Genomic DNA, 25,803 nt, shown 5'->3' on the forward strand with positions numbered 1-25,803 from the left:
TCTAATTTAAATAGAAGCGGTAGTAAAACAAGGTGATATATTTTTATGTACATACAAAGAAAATTAGTTTTGGTGTGTACAGGTCTAGTCACGTTACAGATGAGTACACAAAACGGGCGCATCTATTTACGAGCTATGTCGTGAGGTTGTCAACCCTAAAAGTGTTATTCGCTTACTTCAGTATTAATATAACAAAGCTGAAGCTGATTTTTAATATCTCAATTATTGCATTACTTAAATTTTTGTTGATTTAATATTATACTAGAATGCTTTATATAGGAGTTTAGGAATGTCATTTGCAGATCGTCGCTTACAGGCTTGTGCGCTTGCGTTACCGTATAAGAATCGATTGACTATATGCTACTGTTGTCGGTATAAATTGATTATTTTTATTTTTGTTTGTATGTAAATGATTACACAGCTAATAAACGCATGCTTTATCACTTATTATGTTCTATCATAATTAGTAGTTACAGTACTTATGACCAATACCTCTACAATTTTTGTTCAAATTACTATATAGATTATCAATTGTTTAATTTGACGTTTAATTTATTTGCATATATTTGTAATGAAATATGACATTATTAAGTATTAGTGTCCATAATGTTATTAGATTTATTGATATAATTATTGCCTGGATCATCAATTACAGTTCGAGTTTGTGTACAATAATATATCTCTCAATTGATTTCAACGTTATCTCGAATTATCTGCCGCTCAAAATTATTATTATTCGATAGTATTAAATTAGGATCATCAAATTTATATTTAACTAATTATAATATAATATTGGAATTTATTTACGTTTCTTGTCTGTTAAATTTCTATGTTTAGATCTCTCAATTACTTTTATTTTTTTCATAAATTTATAATAACATAAGTAGATTTTACTTTCAAATAATTACCAAATCAAAAAAGTTTTTCATGGATTTATCGCAGAGGACTTTGTTAGTTAATTATAATGGCAAAAATGGCTTGGCAAATTACTAAATTTGATAAAATTTTACTCCACTAAAAACAAAATTTTCTTGGGCAATTTATGATCAAATAATATTTATAATTTAAATTTTTTCTCATTTTTTTTTTTTCAAAAATTTAAATTACTCATTGCACATTGTAACATATTTAATGATATTTTTCAAAATATTATTGAGGGCTGACTACTTGTAGTTCTAATTTGTATTTATTGACTTTAAGGCATTTAAACTCACGATATTTCAGTGTTACTCGAGTGCAAACAATGATAATAATAACAAGTTGTTTTAATACTAAAGCGAAAGTATAGATTAAACATTTATTTGTGTTTGAATTTTCTTAAGTAAGAACCATGTGACTGCTGAAGCAAGTATATATGTATGTTAAGTTAGAGTTAAACCTAGTCTCGATAAAAGCAAACTATTTATAACTTGATAAAAGTTAATGAATAATAAAAATAAAAAATTATTTTTATTCATAATTAGTTTGGTTAAGTAAATAAATATTTAATAGCATAAAAAAAAAATAGTCGAGTAGTAACTGATGAAGATCATGTTATTATAAAGGAGCAGATGACACGTAAATAATAGAGAGGGCGCTAAAATATCGCAAGATGGCGCGGATAGAGCGAACGTTTTTGGACGATAACATCGAAAAAATAACTGAACAGCAACAGATATAGCAAGATGCTACGTATTTTTTAAATAATAATAGTAGTAAAATACTCTATTAATTTTTGTAACTATTTTAATATAATAAAGTCACCCCGTTAGTCACAATATCCTCACTCACAGACGTTAATTTGTCCTGACTGGTCTTTTGAAGTTTAGTTTGGCAGAGATAGCTCTGGCCTCTACCGTTACACCGTAACGTGGGAGTTGGCGCGTCACAGATTTTCGTGGCAACTGAGATTCGTCTCGAGCGAACGGCGCTCGAGAGGCGCTGCAACCTTCAATATTGATTTTCCAATGAGGAATAAAATACAAGTACCGATGATATGCTACCAGTGTAGTTTATTCTACGTGTGTATTATTCAGAAGGGAAAAAAATTCTTATACAAAGAGGTACTTTTGTTATATATCTATAGCTTCTGAACCAAATGAATGGAGTATCGTTGAATTAGCAATACCTACAACTATATCCACTTAACTGAGAGTCCTTGAACCTCTTGATTTATCTTTAAAATTTGAAAAAGTGACAAATAATTTTAATTATGTTTAATACTTTGATAGCAAGTTTTTTGACTTTAGTAAATAATTTTTAATTTGTAAAACTCTCAACTATTATCTTAAGTTACCACAAATGGTGGTTAAGAACAAAAATTTAAGATTTGTTTTGCAATCCGATATTTAATAGTTCATTCAATTTTAACGTAATATAAACTATGAGAAAGTATATTGCTGTTCTCAGATTGCGTGACTAAAAGTTATAGAAACCTTATATATCGGGTGCTTTATTGCTAAACTTTTTTTTTAAGGTGAATAACCTATAGAATATTTATCTAATTTGGAACTAATTTGACATAGAAAATTTTTCTACGTCTGTGTTTACTAGTAATTAAATCATTAAAAATATTTTGTAGACTTCAAAGCGGTTTCCGGCAGCAATTGAGCATGCATTAGGCTAGATTTATGTTGTCTAGTTACTAATTTCAATTATAAAAGTCAAAAAAGCTGCGAAAGCCCCAACTGCTAAATCTAAGGCACGAAAACCGAAACAGGCCGCGGCTCCTAAAGTAGCCAAAAGCCCAGCCAAGGAAACTTCTGCTAAGAAATAAATAGACCTTGAATTTCCAAACTGAAATAAAAATTGTGCATATAGTTATTAAAAATTTGTTCCTAATGCTTGTTTATAAAAATTAAAAATTTTAACAATTAACAAATTAGAGTTGTATAAAATTAGAAAATCTTCAGATTTATTTACCTTAATATGTTGGGTAGAGTGATAATTTTTTTTTCACAATTAATTTCGATATACACAATGGATTAATAAAAAATTTTTTTCATATTAGCCCAATTAATTTTTACAGTTGGACTTATCAACATTAGAAAAATATTAACAAACTTTAAGCAATTTGCCAAATTATATTTTCTGAAGTAAGACTTTTTACATTGTCTTTTTGTCAAATAATTGAATTTTTAGATACTCTAAAATGTACTCAAAGAGCCCAAAAGCGTAGATATTATAATTGCAAGCTAGAAAAATTTTGAAACGTGTAAAAAATTAGATTTTTGAGTTCAAGCGTTTTGATCTTGAAATAAATTTTGGTTTTGTAGCAAAGAATTTCTAGGGTAGTCTGCAGCGTCGACCATTTTTAAAATATTTTTTATTGCATTCATAGTAATATTAAAAATAATTATGTATAGTTAACAGATAAAACCCATAATTATGTTGTAACATAAAAATCAACTAATAATCATATTGACCCAGTTAATTCCATAGTTTAACTTTACAAATATTTAAATAACTTTCAAAAAAAAAAAAAAAAAAAAAAAAAACAATTTCCATAATATATGAAAGAGACGCTCACAATTTTAAAAATCGATTTCATTCGTTTTTCTTCGCATACAATCACTCTTTTTGACTATTACAGGATTCACTAAAACGGTTGAATAATTTTGCACGATTTGCAGAGAGTTAATTTTTCAAATGAAAACTTTATTAGCATTAGTACTTTTAGCACATTTACGAAACTACATTTAATTTATAATTTATTGACTTTTAGAATTAACCAATATCATTTTTTTTTTTTTTTTTTTTTTTTGAGTATAATTGTTTTACTTATAACTACTGACATCAAATTCATTTTATATAAATGTTTATATTCAGTGAATAATGTATAACAAAATTTTTTTATTGAAACCTTGTCATTAATGACATGATTTAACATTGATGCGTTTGTCTTGCTCACGATATAGAATATAACTAGGTATATAACTTTTAATAATTCAGTATGCAATATATACTTAACCAATTAAAAGTCATTTTTCTTTTATAATAAGAAAAAGTCAATAAATTATAAATTTAATTGCTCGCTTCAAACTTTTATAGTAGTAAAATTCAAACTGAATTTCTATAACTATATCTGTGCATAAATTTGAGCTCATATGTGAGTCTTAATGTCCTAACTTAAACTTTATGTGAATCTCCATAGTCTAACTGGAATTTTCGACGACCTCTATAACTTCAATATTGACAATACATTATACTTAATCTTTCTCGGATATCTACCCTTACATAAGCCCTATCTCCATAACCTTATTAAAAATTAACTTTATAGTTTTTATTGATTTACCCAACCTTATTTTCACCTGTATCGGCTTTTGCCAATAAATAATATATTATCATTGATTTTTTGATTTACTCATCGAAATAATAGAAATTACTAAAACTTATTTAACAAATAAGTAAATATCAATGGTATATTCACTTTATCTTAAATGGTAAATATTTTTAGCCTTTACAGAACCTTTACCCTGTACATGGAAAGAAATTTTCATTAAAAATGACCGTTAAATTTACTGTAATCGTGGGACTTAATGCGGTCCTTTTATTTATTACCATTTTTGAAATATAAATTACGAAAAAATTTATTTATTTTATGGTAGACTTGATAAAATAAACCGAAAACCTAATAAAATTTATAGTAGATTTCGGTAAAATTTGTTGAAAAAAAGCTAAAAATTATTTCACTTATGTGAAATACGTCAAATACATGTAATGTATTTTATAGTTTATCATATTTACACTTATGTTATGCAAAAATTAATTAAATTAATTTTGTATGCTATTATTGTAAATACAATTATGTAAAATTTCTTGCCATTCGGCTAATTGCCTTGGCATATTAATAAACACAATACAAAAAAATACAATACTTACTGACAAATGATTAGGTCATGCCATCCGTTCCATGGTTATCGTGAATTTAACGTTAATTTTTAAAGAAAATTTCTTTCAGTGTAGAAGAATTTATTAAAAAATTTAATTTTGCGCTTTTGGCCAATAAACTTTCTAATATTGCTGTGAAAAAATGTTTTGATATATGGTTGATCTTGTCACCTTGGGTATATATTAGGCTATATGTGACAATAAAAATATAAGATAAGTTACAATAAATATAAATAAGTTACATTAATTTTTCGATTTTCTATTTTCTAAAAACATGTCAATTAACATGTAGTATTAAATAAAACTTGATTTAGTAATTGTTTAAATGAAAAATCAATGTCAAATTAGCTCTTTAAAAAAATTCAAAGAAAAAAAAAATTTTTTTAATTTATTTTATAAAGAAATAATTTTTATTTTAACACAGTAGACTTAAATCTATTAATTTTTGGTCGAGAAATTATATATGAGCATATCGAGTCATGTTAGGACCTGTCAAGCCATATCGAACCAGACATGTCTTGATACGACCCAATTTGGGGCCGTATCTAATGCATTTGCATTATAGATAAAGATCTGGTTTAACATGAGTAAATAAACATGATATTATGAAATATTTACATTAGATGCGTGTAACATAAAATCAAAAAGTTCACAACTTGAATATTTATGTTACGATTAAAATAGTTTCATCAGTTATTGACAAGAATTTCTTATTTTATCTGACGTGACAATTTCAGAAACTTAATTGACAAGATAATTTCCTCAGCATACTAAACTAAAATATTATTAAAAAGTAGGAAAACCTAGCATTATAAATGACGTCGGAAATAGTGTTTAAATTAACGATTGACTACGACAGAGATTAAATATTAATTCTAAAATCGAGTGAATTCGTCTGTCAGAAATATCCTGAAATATCCGTATGTATTTCCTAATACCATTAACGTTTCTTTCATTGTTATACTTTATACTGTCACAAGTTTTTAGTAGTCTGTAAAGACAATGAAAAAATAAAACTGCCAGTAGAACTGTCGATGAGTATAGTCACCGATGGTTTCATTAATTATCACAATTCAGACTATCAAGAATTTAGTAGTGTTTTTAGTCAAGCTTACTGCTATGAGAATACAATATAACTAATAAAATAACTAGCTCAACCAGTTGGAATTTATTTTATTTTTTAAAGTTTACGTACCGAAGGTAACGATCTAAATATTGGTACGCAGAGATAGAAATCACTTATATTTTAATTGGAGTTAACTTTTCGGTATGAATATTTTAATGGATTCAGGTTGAATCACTTCAGAGTTTTTCATTTAAAAATCTCCTTTGTGAAATGCATTTTATACTCCTTTAACTAGAGTCCATTATAAAAGTTGTAGAAAACCATTTAATGTGAATACATCAGTGGAAAAATTTGATGCGATAGTAAAATGTACATTCAATGCAATCACGCTTTATCCAAAAAATATACATCATAAAAAATTTTACTATTAATTTTATCGATGATAATCTTATTGTTTAAGTTTAAGCATAAAAAGTCGAGAGCCTCCAATCAAATTTGCAGAAAAATTTGCTCATAGTTTTATAAAAATAATCAGTTAAATAAATAGAAAATTTTTTTTTAAGAAAAATTTTTCATTAAAATCATTATTTTATTCCTTAATTGTAAGGTTTCTCGTTCAAGTATCAATTATAATTCAATGATTAAGTATTTTTACACAAAATCTTTTAGAAATAGTTTGTAGACTAGTTTATAGACTATTGTTTTTCTGTGTGAAAAAAAAATTCCTGAAAAGTTTCGGAACAGTTCCAGGGGCGGAACATTTCTATGATAAGACGTTCCAGATTATTTTTCAGAGTACTTCCGAAACATCTCCGTAATAATTCATTTTTTCGATTCAAATGAATTATTTTGATTTTAGTGTATTATTGGCATGATTTAAATTAATTAAACAAATTTAACATGTACTCATTTATTATGACTTGTTCAGAAGTTTATGACGTAACTCAACTGTCAAATTAAAAAAATCTTTTTATTAATAAAATATTTTATAATTAATATCTTCTTTACTCTTATAATTGACAGTCTTATGCTGTAATGAAATTAATTTCTAGTTATTTAATAAATTATTCATTTTACATAGCTCTAGACACGATCAATGTAATAAAAAACGAAATAATTTCATTTTTGCCTATTCAATTTATTTTTGATTAATATAACAAAATGTTTAATCAAGTATTAATTAAAAAAATTTTTAAATGTCTGTTGGACAATGAAGACTATTAATAATATAATTTTCTGAGAGTTTTAAATAATTACATAAATAAGAAATTATTCAGAAGTATCCTTTTTTCTTTGTATAAAAAAATATTTTATTACTGAAAAAAGGATTAAAAAATTGATAAATACAATATAAAGATAAATTAGAAAACGTTTAAATTTTTTATATCTTTTTATATTTATTTTGAATTTCTTAAAGCTACTTCTTAATTAAACGCATTCGTAACACGAGAAACTGTCGGGAGTAATACAGCAAAAAGAGTTTATGGTATTGCTACGGTTAAAGGTATGGTTACACGAACACATATAGTAAAGCTCGTGGCGATTTTAAGTAAGACTTTCAGTTGCTGGTTGAAGTTCGGGTAGAAGTTTCGTGTAGAAAGTTACGTTTGTGGGAGTTGATTCACCTCATTCAAAAGTGGTTATAACTTTTAAGACCGCCGGGTGCAGGAAAAGACAACTGTGACAGAATTAATTTTTATTGCCAAGATGAGCCCAGAAACGGAACCGTCATATCTTTGTTAAATTGTAGAGTGGATATTAAGGTTTTGTAATAGACTTCTTAATAATTTTTCTATTATTACGGTTCATTCTTTTAAAATAGTTTTTAAAATAATTTTTTTATTTTTTAATCAGTTTTATCTACAAACAAAATTAACTTGTAAATCACAAAAATATACAAGAAGTTTACAGTTATTAGTTTAAATCTAAACCTGTAAATTTTTACTGTAAGTAATTTATATTCAAAATAAAAAGCATAAAATTTCTTGTAACAATTAACATCTTTTCGATTATCAATTTTTTTTAACTAAAAAAGTGAATTAATTTTTACATCGACTAGTATTGAACGTAATTTCAATTTTTTAACCAGTAACTGTTAGCACAGAGTAAATTAATATATAATTTGATCTTGTTATTTTTCAATATTCGTTTAAATTACTTTCTAGAATGAGGTCACTATAAAATCTGATAAATAATAATATAATAACTCGATGTAAAAATTCAATATTGGTATTTAATATAAATATATCCGGAAAAAATTTATATATCATCATATACAATAAGATATAATCGTATATGAATCTTGTATGATTACATAAATAATTTCCTATAAATCATACATGGTAACATATGAATTTATTATGTTTCTATCTGGGTCTATAAAGCGTCATATTTAAACACATATTCTCATGTAGCTCAAAATCACACGAAAACGAAATTTTTGAGCTCGAAGAACTCAAAAAAGTACTACACGGAGAGAAAAATATGGAAATCATTCCTATAATTTTATTGAAATGTTTTCCTATACCATTTTAGGAGCCATTACTTAAATTATGGGAATTGTACCCATAATTATTGGGAAATGTTACAATAATTATGGGAATGGTTCCTGTAATTATAGGAACGATACCTATAATTATAACTGTAATATCGGCATGATTCCCATAATATATAGGAATGGTTCCCATAATATATAGGAATAGTTTCTATAATATTATAGGAACCATTCCTATAATATTATGGGAACCATTCCCATAATATTATAGTGATGATGCCTAATAATATTGAGATATTTATCATTAAAACTCAAGTTATTTGTGACTTCGATGACCACTTTGAAGCATTTGAAATCATTAGTAATTTCGATAATTTTACTTGCTTCCCAATAACATCATTTAAAATATGTAAAATAAATAATATTGTTCACATAAATAATAAAAGTTACATTCTGAAAAGGTAGATTTAATAAATATTCAATATATGTATTGTAAATAAATAATTTGTTGTAAAAATAGAATGAAATTGTAAAATTAAACAATGAATTTCCATATCTACCTTGCTCCTATAATTGTATAGTGAGAAAATATCCCTTTTATTAAAGAAACTTTAGAATTGCTACAATATTTTTCAATATTATCTAACACAATATTAACTGAGTTGGAATAAACAATTTAAGATTAAGTAAACACGTGAATAAAAACTATGAAAAAGAAATTTTTTCACTCTAGTGAAAGATCAATTTTTATTTACAAAAAAAAAATTTATTAGCAAAAAAATATATAATAATTACTTTATATTTTTGATGTGATTGCTCTATTATTATGAACATAAACATTTTTCTATTATTATGTGCATCATTCCCATAATATCATAGGAACCATTCCTATAATATTATAGGAACCATTCCCATAATATATTGATACTAATTCATTATTATATAGGAATGTTTCCAATAAATTATGGGTATGCATTATGGTTCCCATAATGAGCATAGGATTAATACCTATAATGATCATTTTATTATAGGAATCATTCCCATAATTTTTGGAAAGGTTCCTATAAATTTCTCTCCGTGTAAGTGCAATTTTGAGCGCTTAAGTATGGAATTAGCGGGAAGTTGCAGAGGGATGGCCTTTAGGGTCAACCGTTTTCCTAATTTTTTTTTCTGTGTAGACAAGGGAAAGTCTTGATTAGAACTATACAAGAACATTTAAGGAACATATACGCATAGACTATGTATGGTTCTTATGTGATTTCGTATGCAACTTTATATGATCTATATGTAATCATATGAGATTCATATACGTAATTATACACGCAGAAAAATTTTTTGTTAAAGCAACAAAAAATAAGTTGTGACAACAAATTGTTATGTCGATATAGGGATAACAAATAATATGTTGTGTTAACAAACACATAGGTTATAATAAGTAATTCATATGTTCATTCAACAAAATTATTTTGTTATTGTAACCAAATCTTTCAATTATTAAAAAAAAATAGTTTTATTGAAGTAACAAATCGATTTGTTAAAGCAACGGAATAGCTTGTTCAAGTAACAAATTTTATTGATAAGAAAACTATTTTGTTATTGCAACAAAAAAATTTATTATAATAACAAAGCGATTTTGTTAAGACAACAAAATTAACTTCAGAGCAGTAAAAACTCATTTGTTATTACAACTTCGTTGATCTTGTTAAATAAACTAGTTGATTTGTTATTGTATGTAAATTCATTTGTTATCACAGCATATTTTTTTGTTATCCCTGTTTTTGTTGTCCTAACAAATAATTTTTATGCGTGTATCTTATTAATCTGAGTATTCATAATAATACATGCCTTTTGCCCGAGCTTTTATAGTTGTTTACGTTGTCTTAAAATATTCGATGTTATCTTAGAGAATCAAATATTGTCATATATAACTATGTACTTTGATTACCGTAAGATTGCAAACATTTGGAGAAATTATTTTTTTTTTCGAAATTCAAAAATTATAAAATAATATTGAACGTTATATTAGGATCATTTTAAGAATGAAGTTTTGAAGAAAATAATTCATTTGAAAAAAAAAATTTTTTTTATCGTATTTGTTGAAATATTGAAAACTGCGTAGTTTTCGAATTAATTTTCTTCTCATAACACCATCTTCAATTAATTCACCTACAAATTTTGTTAATTAAACAATCTTTGTTGTTATTTTAACATAAAATAAAGTTAGCTTAATGAACATTGAAAGCAGACAGAGTAATATTCGAGCGGCTCATTAAACTAAATATTAACTTACACTGAAATTTCACAATATTATTGATGTAAATAATATGAATAAATTTAACGAGGTACGATCAAATTTTTTTTTTTTAACGATCTCCAATCCGATATCAATTAATTCGTGAATTTATTTTAATTATCTTATAATATTGAACATTTCACAATAACTGATGAATAACAAGTTAAGTGAGGAATTTGAATAGTGAAGATGAACTTTTTTCGTCGATATAGATCGATTTATTTGCTTTAGTAGAAAAAAAAAAACAAGAAAGTGAACTTGAACTTTTAATAATAATGTGATTGATATTATCGATTACTAAATTATAATTAGCTTCGTTTGAATGGAGTTGTTTAAAGGACAGTTATTCCTTAGTTGAAAAGTCATTTATTATTCTGAAACACATTTACAGTTTTAGTTTTAAAAGTCAGGTAGCGAGTATGTCTTTGCAATAAAGATACATGCTCTGAGTAGTGCGGTTTCAGCGATAACATAGCAGAAATCTTTGGATTAATTCAAGTGACATTTTTAATGAGGGGGGTGTGATGTTTCTTATATTATGCAACGTACACATCTAGAGTTGGCACTGAGAAATATGAAAGAAACTGGAGTTTTGTATTTTCACAAGAATTTTTCCAATACTCGTCGTCTTGGACGATCGCTTATACCGATCTTAGAAAGTGTAAATCATTAAATTTTTTTCGATCTCATTAGAACTTTCAGTTAAAATTAAGCATCAGAAAAATTCGCAAATGACATTAAATAATAAATTATGTGCCTACTCAAAAGTTTTTTAATTTTATAAATTATAATTACATTTTTTTTTTAAAACGTCAAATATTTTTTATGAAAATATCTGATCGTCTTCGTTAATTTTTTTTTGCTTATAGAGTTAATTGCTTAATTAATAATCTATTGCATGTATTTTTTAAAAACTGAATTTAACTTTTAAGAATCTACGGTTAATACGGACTAAAAACTGTGTATTGTGCCGCGTCTAATAATTATCCTTGTAATACTTTGTGCCATCAAAATTTGTGCACTCCTTAATTTAATTAATTGAAGGGAAGAATATTCATCATTTATTCATAGAATTCCTATTGACTTTGAGTCACAGTTTATGATATGCGTTGAAAATCATTTTATCTGATGTTTATCAAGCATATCAGCTTCTGTATATCATTCCCTGATTGTGATTATGATATTACTGGCAACAAAGTGATGTATATTGGGATCGAACAGGAAATTTGGTGGTTTGTTCCACAAATCTAAACATATCTCTCCATTTTGCTACCTTCCGTAGAACATGCTCTTCGACACTTCCATTCTACTTCCGCCATTCAAGATTGACTCATCGCTAAACTACGGTGAACATACTATATATGCTCTGATGTTTATCGCTTGTCTAGAGCTAGGCTGAGTCAATTGCTTTAGAATGGTGGTTGATTTTTAATCACTTATAATATTCTATTAAAATTATGATGACATTTGAATCTCATAATATAATATTCTTCAGATTAAAATACTTATATTTTACATATCACAATTTTGATGCAAAATTGTCAAGTGTAAACGCGTGGTGGTATGCTTTATTATCACCCAAAAATTAAGTTTCCGATTTTGTCACATTAAATCACACCTGACAGTCATAATATCAACATAAATAAAATAAGTATATGGTGTGAATTATTCAGGTATTTGCTTCTTACGTCTTAATCAGTAAAAAAATTTTCGTCTCTTGAATAGCCATGTATATAATTTTATTTCTAAACAGAGCTTGAAGACAATTTCGTAGCTAACTGATTGTCGTATTACAATTTTGAATTAGTTCTTTTTATAATTCACTTGTCAAAACGCAAGAGGGCGTTGAACTCGTATGGAGATAAATACCCTCTACGGAGATTGATTTATTTACAATTAACTTTTTAACATTATTTATTTAATTTATTTTTGTAGTATGCAGTAAATAATTATTTTTTTTTATCGATGTTCTACATAAAATTATTTATAAGTGAAATGCTTTCACAGTTGGTACTTTTGGATAATTCTCGTGGTTAGTTTATAATTTGCTTCATTATACCAATCTTCTAATATTGAAAGTCAATTTACTATTAACTCCCTGATACATTTCATGCTTTTGAAGCCATAATGACCACTTTCTTTAAACTCAATTATACATGCTATTACTTATATAATTTGGAACCTTAGTGAATTAGACAGCAATTTTCAATGCAAAACCACCTGCTGTAATTTCGAAATTAAAATAAAAAAAAAGCCATTTGGTAGCCGAAATGGAAGTAGATTTCTTGTTTTTCCCAAAAACTAGTAATATTTTCGAAACGACTGTAATAGCAAAATATCATGAAAAATATGGAAAATTTTTATCCGAGAAAATCTTCTATACATGGAAATTAGAGCTTATGTTATATGCCTTTCATGCATTTTATGGAAATTGCGTTCAATAGTTATTTGAAAAAAAAGCAGTGAAAATATGAAATTTTGAAATTTTCAAATTGTTGCTGTTCCCAAACTAAACGATATATTTTGTTTGTAAATTAACTTGACTTTGATAATCGTTTAAGAAATGTTTACATGCAAGGTTTCATTAAGATCCATTAAGAATTGTGAGACCTAGGCTAGACACATATCTCAATATATCGTATATATATATATATATATATATATATATATATATATATATATATATATTATAGATTATAAGAGTGTAATAATCATGTGAAATTGATTTCCAATATTTTTATTTACAACAGGGTTAATTATTAAGTGTAAAATGGATGATTATACGGAACTTCATAAATTTTCATGTTTCACTTTAACATCAGTTGATAATTCTTTAGCGCTGGATTAAAAAATTTTACTTCTATTTGATTATTAACGAATTTCAAAATTTCATCTTTGATTGGTGTTATAACTTCCAAAATACTACAGCGTATTCGACGCTGTAGTATCAGAACACAATGCTTTGATGTTATCAGTATTAATATTCCATTGTTTTACTGTTGTAATAATAGCTGAAGCTTGATTTTGTCCAGTTCCAGATATTCTAGTTTGGGGACTCCTAACAGTCGAAATTTACCCGATGATGATAAAATAATAGGAAGCCGGTCAACTTGTTCTATACCTGTAATATCTGACAACAGTTTTCCATCAAAATATAGCACATAATTATCAGTTTCCAAATTAGTTTTCAGATTTAACGTCGCTTCTTTGCGAAATTTTTACCGTGCTCGGTGAATAGTCAAATGACTGAAGTTTACGCTTGCACAATCAATATTTAGGCTAGGTAATAAAATAGCAAAAATGTAAGTCGCCGACCTACTACTCACATTAGCTCTATCCAAAGCCGCAGCAAGTTCTGGTGTCATTAGATCAATTTTAGGAACTTGTTGTTTTGGAATTTCATCTTCATAATCAGAGATTATACGAGAAGTATTACTTTCCAAAGATTTCTGGGATAACTTAGATGTTTGACTTGATATTTCATGATTAACAACATTATCAGTCTCAACTGTACAAGAATAGTCAACATTGTCATTACCGAACTCTCCGACATCAAATGTACCACTATCATTATTGTTATCATAATTGACATCAATGTTCTCTTCATTATTGTTATCACTATTAATGTAGTTATTATTTTCATCGCTTACATCAACAACCATATCTTCAACATCTTCTGGAATTGGTTGAGAATTATATGAAATAAAACCACGTCGACTGGAAGATTTTTGTCCCAAATAAAATAATCTTTTTTCTTTATCCAGTAAATTTAGCACATAAGCATGAGCTATATCAAATAGTTTATTTAATTCGTCCCGAAAAAGGGATTCATTTTTTTTTTTGAGATTTTGACTTTTTCCTCTTACAGTTTTTTTTTGTAAATTCCTCCATCGATTGTGATTTGAGGTTAGTTTTAAAAAAGCAGATCTTTTCTCTCTTGTCGGGATTTGTGCCACACACCAAATTTCGAAAAATTTGTCGACAGTGGTTGATATGCTTTCTTTCACTGAAAAATTTTTCGTTTTGAGATAATAAAATAAAAGTGATATAACCTCTTTCAATGAAGGTAATTTTTTTCCACCAAATTCACTTAATACATCACCAATCAAGTACACTGTTTTCACCATTGTGATCATAAAATTTATAACTTATATATTTTAATTATAAGCAAATTAAATTAATAATATAACGAATTTAAATAACAATCAGTATTAATAAAGAAAGACAATGACGAGAAGATAGAACAAAGCATTGAAAGCAGAGCAACAAAGAGAAATTGGTACTGAACGACCAAGCTTACCAACACAGAGCTTACTAACTACATTACTCAAATCAAACGAATATACTACTTTTATCGACGGAGCTGAATAAAGCTCATTGAATATTTTTTAAATGAAAAAAATTAATCAAATTTTATAGTTGATTGAATTGATTTAATGTATTTATAATTTTTTTAACATTTTTAATAAAATACAATGATGAGTGTTTGTTTAGTTAGTGTGATCAGGAACTTTACATTTTCATCTTACAAAAATTTATAAACTTTATGAAATATAAAATTAATTTGTTATAAAAGAGACCTAAAAATCATTTGTTTGATAATTTTAACCTTTATATTTATGTATTTGTACTTTTTGTGAGTTACGTATGGAGTAAATAAGCAAAAAAAAATCAAAATCTTAAATTAACAGAATTCAATTGATTTTACAAAAAAAAAACAATATCAATATAAAGTATGATTTTTTTTTGCAATTTTATTGGAAAATATTTGAAATTTTTGATTGGTGTTATTTTTGATTGCAAATTTCTTTGAAACGGTTGATCTGAGGAACTTTGTATACAAAATTTTGAGGAACTTTGAGGAACTTTGTATACAAAATTTTTATTTTTAAATGTACTTTCAACTTTTCAACACCATTAAAAAAAAAAATTTCTTTTTTTTTTTGAAACACCCTAATATATATATAAATTTTTGAACCATATGAATTTTTTAAATCAGCTTGACGAGCTGACAATAAAATTAGAATATATACATGTATTTTCATCGATGAGATAAGATCAACGTAATACTATTTTAGGTTGTTATACAGGGACAAAACTTTTTCATTGATTACACGGAGAGAAATGGATGGCGTTTAACACAATGTCAGTATGGTCTCCAGACCGATACTAAAATAGTATGTGTAATATTGCAATTCAGTATTGTAACGAGTCCCATAAGTATGGCGTTATTTACTATGTAGTATAGTAATGGTGCTATTGTATTTTTTACACGTATGCATAGCAGGCTTGACAAGACAGTATGGTCCTGAGACCCATACTACATTGCTGATGACGCAATGGTACTAGCGGTTCCCACTATAATTTTTGGTGTGTTAAGCAATTAAACTCTTGTGTTACCACCAAAACTACACTGACGGAAAGATTTGTTTTTATTTAATAAGCTTTATTAACTGTTAATAAATGATTTTTTAACATCATAGGATTTAATAAATATTTATTAAAAGTTAGTAAATTATTTATTAAATACGATTTATTAAATGTTAATGAATATTTGTTAACAGTTAACGAATATTTATTAACAGTTAATAAATATTTATCAATGGTTAATTAATATTTGTTAACTGTTAACAAATATTTATTTAAAATAAAAAGCTAAAATAGCAATTTTTTTTTGACACTTTTTATAATTCTATAGCTGAAATACATAATAATTTAATTCGCTAAATAAATTAACGATTTCAATATTTAAAAATATAAAAGATAATTATGAGCTGTGATAGAATTTGGTATTTTATAATAAACGTTAATATAATTAATGCAAATAATTTATAAAGATGATTTTTGTTCATAAGCAATCTTCATATCATATGACATTGCAAGTGAAACAAATTCACTCAATAAAATATTTATTAACTTTCAATAAATATTTGTTAACTATTAATAAATACTTATTAACTATTCATAAATGTACTTTCCTCCCAAATAAATATTTATTATATTAAAAAATATTCATTAAAATTTAATAAATTAAATAATTGTCCTATCAGTGTATATAAAGTAAAAGACCCAGTTACTGACGCTGACCTAGTTATTGACACTTGCAATTTTATTTTAATTAAATAAAACAAATCGACTCTAATAAATTAATAAATATAGTTTTTGAATTATAAGTTTTAAGATAATTGGTTTTTTGAAAAAATTTTATTTTTTTAATTAGAATAAATTTTTTTTAAATAATCTCTTTCATATTTTTTATAAGACAGACATAAATTCTTGTAATTTTTTAATTGATTGTTGTTGTTATTTTTCTTCACTAAAACCAATTCATATCAGAGTAAAAATAAAAAAAAAAAAACAATCATGTCATGAAATAATTAATATCATTTTTCATTTATATAATATATTTCGGACATAACCTTCGTCTATAATTAAATAAACATTCTTGTTACTCCAATGGTGTTTGTAGCTAATATCACAATATTGGCTAGGTCTACTCGCCAAAAGAATTGTACATACGGCAAGCCAGTATGGGCCTGACGGCCATACTAGCATTGCGGCATCCGTGATAACTATCGCCAATGTTACCATTCCCGCAATGGTCGAATCATCGATGTGTACAATTTAATAATGGACAAAAATCTTCGATACCATACTGTATGGCGTTCTCGCCCATACTGGTATAGTGGTATCTACCATCCATTTCTCTCCGTGTACAAAGAGATGTTTTCCTTCAAGCCGTTGAAAAATGTCGAACGAGCGCTGAGGAATAGGATTTACGATTCATATTGCCCGATATAATCAAAGTTCTTGTAAACTCACCTGAAAAGCATTCTTGAAATATAAAAACTGAGAAATTACATAGCACGCGATCGTTTTGGTCTTTTCATGGTTAGCTAATTGAAGGGTTGAGGAACCGCGTTTTTTCATCATTTCATGAATGCATAAGAGTAACTCCATGTCAAATCATCTGATCTGATATTTTTCAATATTAAGCAGACTCTAAATCTATTTATTATAGAAAACTTTAGTCAAGCTAAGAATTTCAAATTAAGAAATTAGATGTTTCATACTTTATAATAGAATATATATCAATAGAATTCAATATTATTAGATATACTATATTGTTTAGTTTGGTATTTGATAATCAATACTGTAGCGAGCGTGATATAATACCCTACTTGGGATTTAATTTTAGACAATACGATTTAATCTCTCATAGAGATCCGGGGATACAAATAACTTACATACGTATGTATTATCAGTACTCAATCATCACAATGGTGTACTATTAACTTGAAGCTTATAAAACTAATTATAATTCTGACTATAAACACTACAATTATCTGGAAATTATGAATGTTGTAGGAGTGAAAAATGAAAATTATAATTAAAACCACAGTTTGCAATATATATCAGAAGTATATTCTTATCACTAAAATAAAAAAAAAGTTTGAAAAATCCAAAAGTGCACGCCTCAGAACGCTCATTTATTTTTTAATTAAAAAATTAATTATGCAATTGATTAAAAAAAAAAAAATTATAATTAAGTAATTCCTTACAGAGTATTTTTTATTTTTTTTTTAAATATCGGCGCCCTTTTTTCTTGTTATATGCGCACGCAGTCTAAAAAAATGTAGCTTGATTAAATGGCGCCATAGTTTTCACGTGACAAATAAGAAAAGTTCGTTTGGCTTTGCACGGTTGTATCGTAGTGAATTTTAATAAAAATTCAATTTAAAAAAAATAAGTAAGCTAAGCCACTGATATGAAATATGGACCCAGTTCATCGAATTCTTAAACTAATAAAAAAGGTCCCGTCTTGAAATATCAATTTGTTCGGGAGTAATCGTTGGTACATCCAAAATGGGGTGACATCCGGACGTCCACGTGAAATTTTTTTCAAAATAGCAACATGAAATGATTTTAGAAAGTAAAAGATGGTTTAATTTAAGTGTTTTTTTGGTGTACATCTACTTATATCTTTGTATAAGTGTAATATGGTTGTGATAGAGGCATTTAAAGATCACAAAATTGCTTGACTTTGATGAGTCGAGTATAAAGCACAACCTCACGCGATTCACGCTATGAGGCGTGCAAAAATTTGACAAGACGCGGTAAGGTATATTCTTGTTCACTACTCAACAATTTACTCTGGTTGTTTTTCGAAAATTTTTCTGAAATACTTTCGAGGAGATTATAAAAAAAGTCTGTAAACAGCGTAGTTTTTGAAATTAATATTTAGAGTTCGCTCATCGCAGATTTTTATTTCAAATTTAAATAATATAATGAAAATTTTTTTTTAAATTTGAGTTTTGTAACTCTGATGGCTCATAAGGGCCGTGAGAATAGAACATATTTTGTAAGAGAGAAAATGTTCTACAAAAACAGTTTCTTATGATTTTTTTTTTTTTTCTAAAAATGAATCCTTTAAAATTTATTAGGTTAAAGTTCTAGTAATACAAATTTGTTGGCTTTGTTCATCGATAAAAAATGCCTATAATAAGGTTTTTTGGTTAAACTTGTGTTATAATGTGATTAAGGTAATTTTAGAACTTCAGATAAACTCTGGGAAAATTTTTTTTGGAGCAAAATTATGGAATAAGTGGAAATGACTTGAAAAAACCTAAAATTTTATATAATTTGATGTAAATAAGCTTTGAATTCCTCCTCTTTTATTTTAATTTAATATTTTTTTTTTTTTTTTCATTTTCTTTTTATACTTATCAGAATATTCGATTGCATTTTTATTTTCAGTAATGGCATATATACGTTTAATATTCATAGCAAAAATCTCTTGAAGTTATTGTCTAGAGTAAAAAAGTCGAGTTATATAGCCGGGGCAGATAACGATAAGAAAAAGAAGAAAAGGACAGTGCAGCTTATGGATTCAGAATAAGGGAAGAAGTAATCGTTATCTATACGACTCAGTTAATGAAGTTTTCGTTAACGTCATTCTACCCTAGCCCGACTCCTCCTGCTATCGATTCGTCGATACTACTATGCTGGTTCTCAATCACGTTACGAGTTCCGGTGTTTCGCTAACGACTGATTGAGTTACTCGAAACCTCATCCTGGATATTCACCGATGAATCGGCTTATCGGTCATTCCTGTGAATCCCAAAAATAAAACAATTGTACAAAATATTATTGTTAAAAAAAATATCAAAAATTTCCAGTTATAATAATCTTGATTTTATGATTGATGTTTGGTATTTAAAAATATTCATCTAATTAGTCAGTATGAAATCGAACACCCATTATATAATCTATAATTAAATCTAATTGGTTACAAAAGAACTTACTTAAAATATAAAATCAACAACTTTCTACCTTCAAATATATTGGATTATTATTAAGAAAGTTATTGTGTTCATGTTTCTAAAAACTTTAAAAATTTTTTTTTCTAAATTTTTCTTTGTTTATGAGTTAGTTAGAAACTTTAAGATTGATTGATGAAATTTTCAGAGCAATCAGAAACTTTTGCATAAAATCGCAGAAAACTTTTTAAAATACTGAAACATTTTCAGAACGTAATCAGAATATTCTGAGATATTTAAAATTCTATTATGCGTATTGTATCATTCCGTAAAAAAATTTTCTTTGGCCTAATACGTTCTGATACATCCTTACACATTGTTTTGCTATGTCCTGATGTATTAAAAATTATAATAAAGTATTTTTTTACGCTCATAGAAATTTTTTTCACAGGTATTCTTCTATTAGATAATATTCTGAACAATAATCAACGATTTCTTAATTTAATAATTCTTACCAGTCCTTAGGCTGGGTTACTTTACGAAAAATCGTCGAATGTTGTCTTCCGAATAGGCATGGGTTCTTTTAAAGGTACTTTAAGTACTTTATATCTGAACAAAAACAGTTTCACTGTAAAAAAATCGCGCCAAGTCCACGTTCATAAGACTATTAAGAAAAAAGAATTTTTTTTTTTCTTTACAAAAAGATATAAAATAAAAAAATAAAAAAATCCAAGTAACCGATATGATTGTATAAGATTTTCGGAAATTAAAAAAAATTTTGTTGTAAATTTAAAAATTAAAAAAAAAATTTTGGAACGTATTTAGTGTGCGTGGTTGCAAAATATTTTACTTTTAATGAAATTCGTAAAATCTATTTACTAGGACTTTAATAAAATTGAAATACACAATGACGCACACCAAGTACGTTCCAAAATTTTTTTTTTAATTTTTAAATTTACAACAAAATTTTTTTTAATTTCCGAAAATCTTATACAATCATATCGGTTACTTGGATTTCTTAATTTTTTTATTTTATATCTTTTTATATCTTTTTGTAAAGAAAAAAAAAATTTCTTTTTTCTTAATAGTCTTATGAACGTGGACTTGGCGTGATTTTTTTACAGTGAAACTATTTTTGTTCAGATTTTAGTATTTTTTGTAATTATAATAAAAATTTACAATTGGTACCAACTTAAATCTCGCGTTGGCTGCATTTTTCATAGCAAACTATCCCCTTAAAGCTACAGTTTATGTAAAAATAATTCCAGCGCACCCTGGCGGGTATATGCAAGCTGTGAAATGTATTTTTTTAACTGTAGTTTCCTATCTATTGGAGGATTACCATGCATTCTCAAATTATTTAGTCTGTGGCATATCACTTTTTACATCGAAAAAAAGTCAGGATCGAAATTTTTGAGCTTGCTATAGTTTGCGTTGATAAAATTTAATAATTTCAAGTAGATTAATTGTTATAATTGAATATAATGAACTAATATCAGTAAAATAAAGTATGAATTACTGTTATAATATAAAATTTAGGAACAAAAAGTACCGTAGAATTAAATAAAATTTTGCAACCTCGAAATACCGTTCTGCTTACAGTAAACACACTCGGTAGTCTGGCGCTCCGTTTACAACGGATTTGAACGGAACTTGGCGCCAGATTCTACCGAATCTGTGGATGATAAAAATTATGTAAAATATAACAAATTATTAAAGACTAGAATATCCAGATTTAACTTGAATTTTTCAGATAAATGGAGCGGATGATTTGAATAAATTATCACATGATAAACGACTGCATAAAGTTTCTATTATCGTACAATAGCTAAAAAAAATAAACAAGTGAAAAAAAATACGTCGATTTGTATTAATATATTTCAATGACATTCAGACAATAATAAGACATTAAAAAAAATTCAGTGTTGGAATATTAAAAAAGAGTAGTAGTGGTTTTAAATTTTCATCTATTTGTTGTCACTCATTAGAATGAATTTTTTGACATTTCATTTCTCAATATCAGTTCCTATGTTCCGTCTATAGCAGATAAAAACGAACATATAAAGATGGATGTGTAGAATCGTTGGTACATGTATACATACACTTGCATATACATATTATTACCTACACAGAAGAAGTATATTTGTCTTCTTTTAACTTCACCGCAGCCAGGTAATAATTCCTTGACGGTATAATATTTTCTTTTTTTAGAATATAACTGATGAAAATGTTCAACGTCAATTCCATATAATATTCATCGTCCTTTGAGAGATATCGTATAAAAGAGAAAAGTTTAAAGTAAAATTCGAGAGGTATGCATTGATGATGACTAATTAAATATCGACAAAAATGTCAGAAAAAAAAATTATTCCATCTATCACATTGTTTATTTTTGTAACTGTATTTATACTCTATTATAAAAGAAAAAAAAATCCGCTGGTTGACCCTACGAGGTAACTCAAATGTAACTTTTATAGATTTTTAGTTTTTCAAACTTTTATGACTTCATTTTAACAGATTGTTGAGTCCTAGAAGTCTTGAGTTTTCTTTACAGCGTTTTTTATTGGTAAACTCAATTAATTCAGAAAAAATAGAAAAATTAAATGAAAGAATTTATTGAAAAGAATGTATGGTCTAATATGATCTGATATGTCCATATATCATTTTTGATAAGTACATGAACTGATATAAAAATTGACCGCATTAGGCTATATATGGGCATATAAAACTATATCAGAATATATCTGGCTTTATAAGCCTCTATCAGGTCTAATACGGTCAAACATACCCATATATAATTTTTCAACTAAAGATAATAATTTTGAAAATCTTCCATAGAGGGTACATGATCGCTGAATCGTCTTCTTACAAGAAAATTAACTTTGAATGACTTTGGCATGTCTTAAGCATGAAAATGTGAACTCATTGACTTCAACATTAATTTTTAGTTTGATTATCTACTAAGCTAATTATTGTTTAAGTGATGTGTACATTTCTAGATAAAATATGAAACCGAAAAATTATATATAATACTTCTTTATTCTCATATATAGTCTGATGTGGGCATACATAATCAGATCAAGCCATATATAGCCACTTCTGAAATTTGATCATTTATGACCGTATCGAAGAAAATTTTTTATCAACATAAACAATTATAATTTTTATTTTTCGTTTATAACGTACACACACTCTTTTTTTCATTTAATATGATTGCTTAATCAATCTACCAAGCCCTGGTTTGTTCAATCTTGAATTGAATCAGGGTTTAATCTTGATGAAACTTCTTGATTTGTTCAGAACTAATTTAATTCAGTCAATTCTTTTAGAAGACATCTTCACACAAAATTAAAAAAAAATCTATTCCTGTTCAGTAAATATTGAATGAATGTATTAATTTAGGTGAGTCTTACAACAATCAGAAGTTAATCAAGACTTACAGATGATAGAAATTTGAGATCTATCGAGATGTTAGTTTTACGAGCCATACATAGAAAGTTGTTATAAATATTCGCCTTTTTTTACAGTCGCAAGATCTATTAATTTAATCAAAATGAATTCATTTTTTATAAATATTACAATGAAGTAATAGTGAATTATTTTTTAAGTAGATCAGAACAATTAACATTCGGTGCTTAAGTGATGATATAATAAACATTATTTTTTTTTATCATAAATTATTTTGTAAATCTTGTTTGCAAAATTTTCAATTTTTTTCCCGAGAAACTGAATATGATTCAATATATATATATATAATGTTCACTTATTTATTATTGAGCATAACGCGGTGATAGTTTCTCACGTTCACAAAAAAATAAATGTTTATGAATACTTGATGCCGCTGAAGACGTGATATATTTTCACTCATCTGTTATGTTGGAGAGAAAAAAAGTTTTAGGAAGATTTAGGGACATGAAATTTGCAGAGTGGCTTGTAATATATTATTGTAGTTTGTTGATGAATGAACTCATAAAATTTTAATTATTCAAAAACAAAAACCAATTTTTTTGCAAAAATTGACATTTGAATTTTGCATTGTAATAGATGGAAGTAATAATAAAATTATAGTGCTAATAAATAATAATTTATTTAGATAAAATAATACAAAAACTTCTTATTTACTTGATTTGTATTTTTATTTCAGGCTGTCTTATAATCATTAAGATTCATTGTCTTGATAGCTAATGACCGCAAAATTGGCAAGTTTCATCAGAAATCTCTGTAAGTTAATTCTCGTAAAGCTAACTCAATTCCACTGCATAGTTAAGATTTGTAATTTATGTTATAACCCATTTCCTTCCATTGTATAAATTTATGAGCTCTCACTTAATATCTCGTTTAATCCTGACGGCTAGCTAAAAACTTCATAGGATTTTCTAATCATATGAGATTGTTTTTTTCATTTACTTCTAAATCTTTATTTCAATATAGATGCGGTGTCGCATATCGATGTTTTATCATCTATTGTACCAATATTTTTCAATTTAAATTATACTCAGTATAAATAATTGTATACAATACAGTGGACTCTCGATAACTCGAACTTCAAGGGAAGTGATAAAAACTTCAAGTTAACGAGTTTTCGACTTAACAAGGTGTTCAAAATTTGCAAGTAGATTAGACCAAAAACTAAGAAAACAATTGATTTCTGTTATATGAAGCATATTTATTTTAAAAAACTATCAATTAATACGGTAAAAAATATTACATAAAGTCTGTTATTTTTTTCTGAAATAAAGAATTCTCAGATTTGTTATCAATTAATTTCTCGAGCTTAATGGTAGTACTACCGTTACCACAAGAGTCAAATCCCAAAACCTAACCTTATTTGATTAACGTAGTAGATTTACTTATACTAAATCACGCTGGATAAAGAGAGACAAAGATAAATTTTGAATGTTTTTTATTAATAAATATTCTCATATGCTTGGAAACCATACTGATTGTTATTAAATATGTTCTAGATGTTATTTTCTCTTGTTGTTTTAATTTTTATAAGAATCTGAACGTCCAGTTTTGTGAAATAAAATAAAGTCTTTGATTTTCCATATAAGGATCAATGGTTAAGGCAAAAATATGTAAATATTAATATCTTTTTGTCAGGACTTGCCAAGGCTTCCAAAAATTTTACTGCTTAATTATGATATTATAAAGTACCAATATGCCAAATTTCATTAAATTCTGAACGTCAATTCTAAAACCGGTAGCACTACCTTAAACAGTGAATCAAATACATTATCCTCAATGTCACTACATCTTTCAACATAAGATTCATAATCAAATTACAGTAGCATAGCTAGAGTAAAGAAATTAAGAACAAATCAATCTCAAAGTTTTATTTTTGAGCCATTGCTTGAAATAAATGATCGATATCCAGTTTTCATCAGATAGTAGTATGAAGTCGACGCATTTGGATGATCATTAATATTACATTATTGAGTATCTGTAAAGTGTCTTACTAATTATGATAGAGTGAACATTAACTGTCGATTTTCAGGTAAATTAAAGATGTTTTAAGTAATATTTTAAGAATACTTGATTAAAAATACTTTGTATTCTTGGAGTAAAAATAGTTTTTTCATTTTATCTATAACAACTTAACATTTCACATCACGTGAGACCGAAAAATAGTGAGCACAACTATACTAAGCACAGATTGTATGCGTAACTTCGCTAGCAGCAGATAAGGTAATAAGTCACTCTCCAGTGAAACATTTTTCTGATATGGCCTGATGTAGTTTAATATATCCATATATAATTTTTGATATGTCCTGAAAATCAATCATATCAAATCATATATGAGCCTATCAGGCCATGTCAG

At 26.6% G+C, this 25,803-nt stretch overlaps 1 protein-coding gene and 1 long non-coding RNA gene across 6 annotated transcripts in view; one reads left to right on the top strand and one right to left on the bottom strand.

Annotated features, from left to right (window-relative positions):
- Positions 1-25,803, bottom strand: part of LOC123261000 (agrin-like) — a 336,839-nt gene that overhangs the window by 62,690 nt on the left and 248,346 nt on the right. The gene's annotated exons all lie outside the window — the stretch shown is intronic.
- LOC123261052 lies at positions 1,942-24,348 on the top strand. The gene is made up of 3 exons (XR_006508602.1): positions 1,942-2,042; positions 22,194-22,294; positions 24,127-24,348. It is a non-coding gene; the product is annotated as an uncharacterized LOC123261052 (long non-coding RNA).

This window comes from Cotesia glomerata, linkage group LG3 (assembly GCF_020080835.1).
Source record: "Cotesia glomerata isolate CgM1 linkage group LG3, MPM_Cglom_v2.3, whole genome shotgun sequence".
Taxonomy (NCBI): Eukaryota; Metazoa; Arthropoda; class Insecta; order Hymenoptera; family Braconidae; genus Cotesia; species Cotesia glomerata.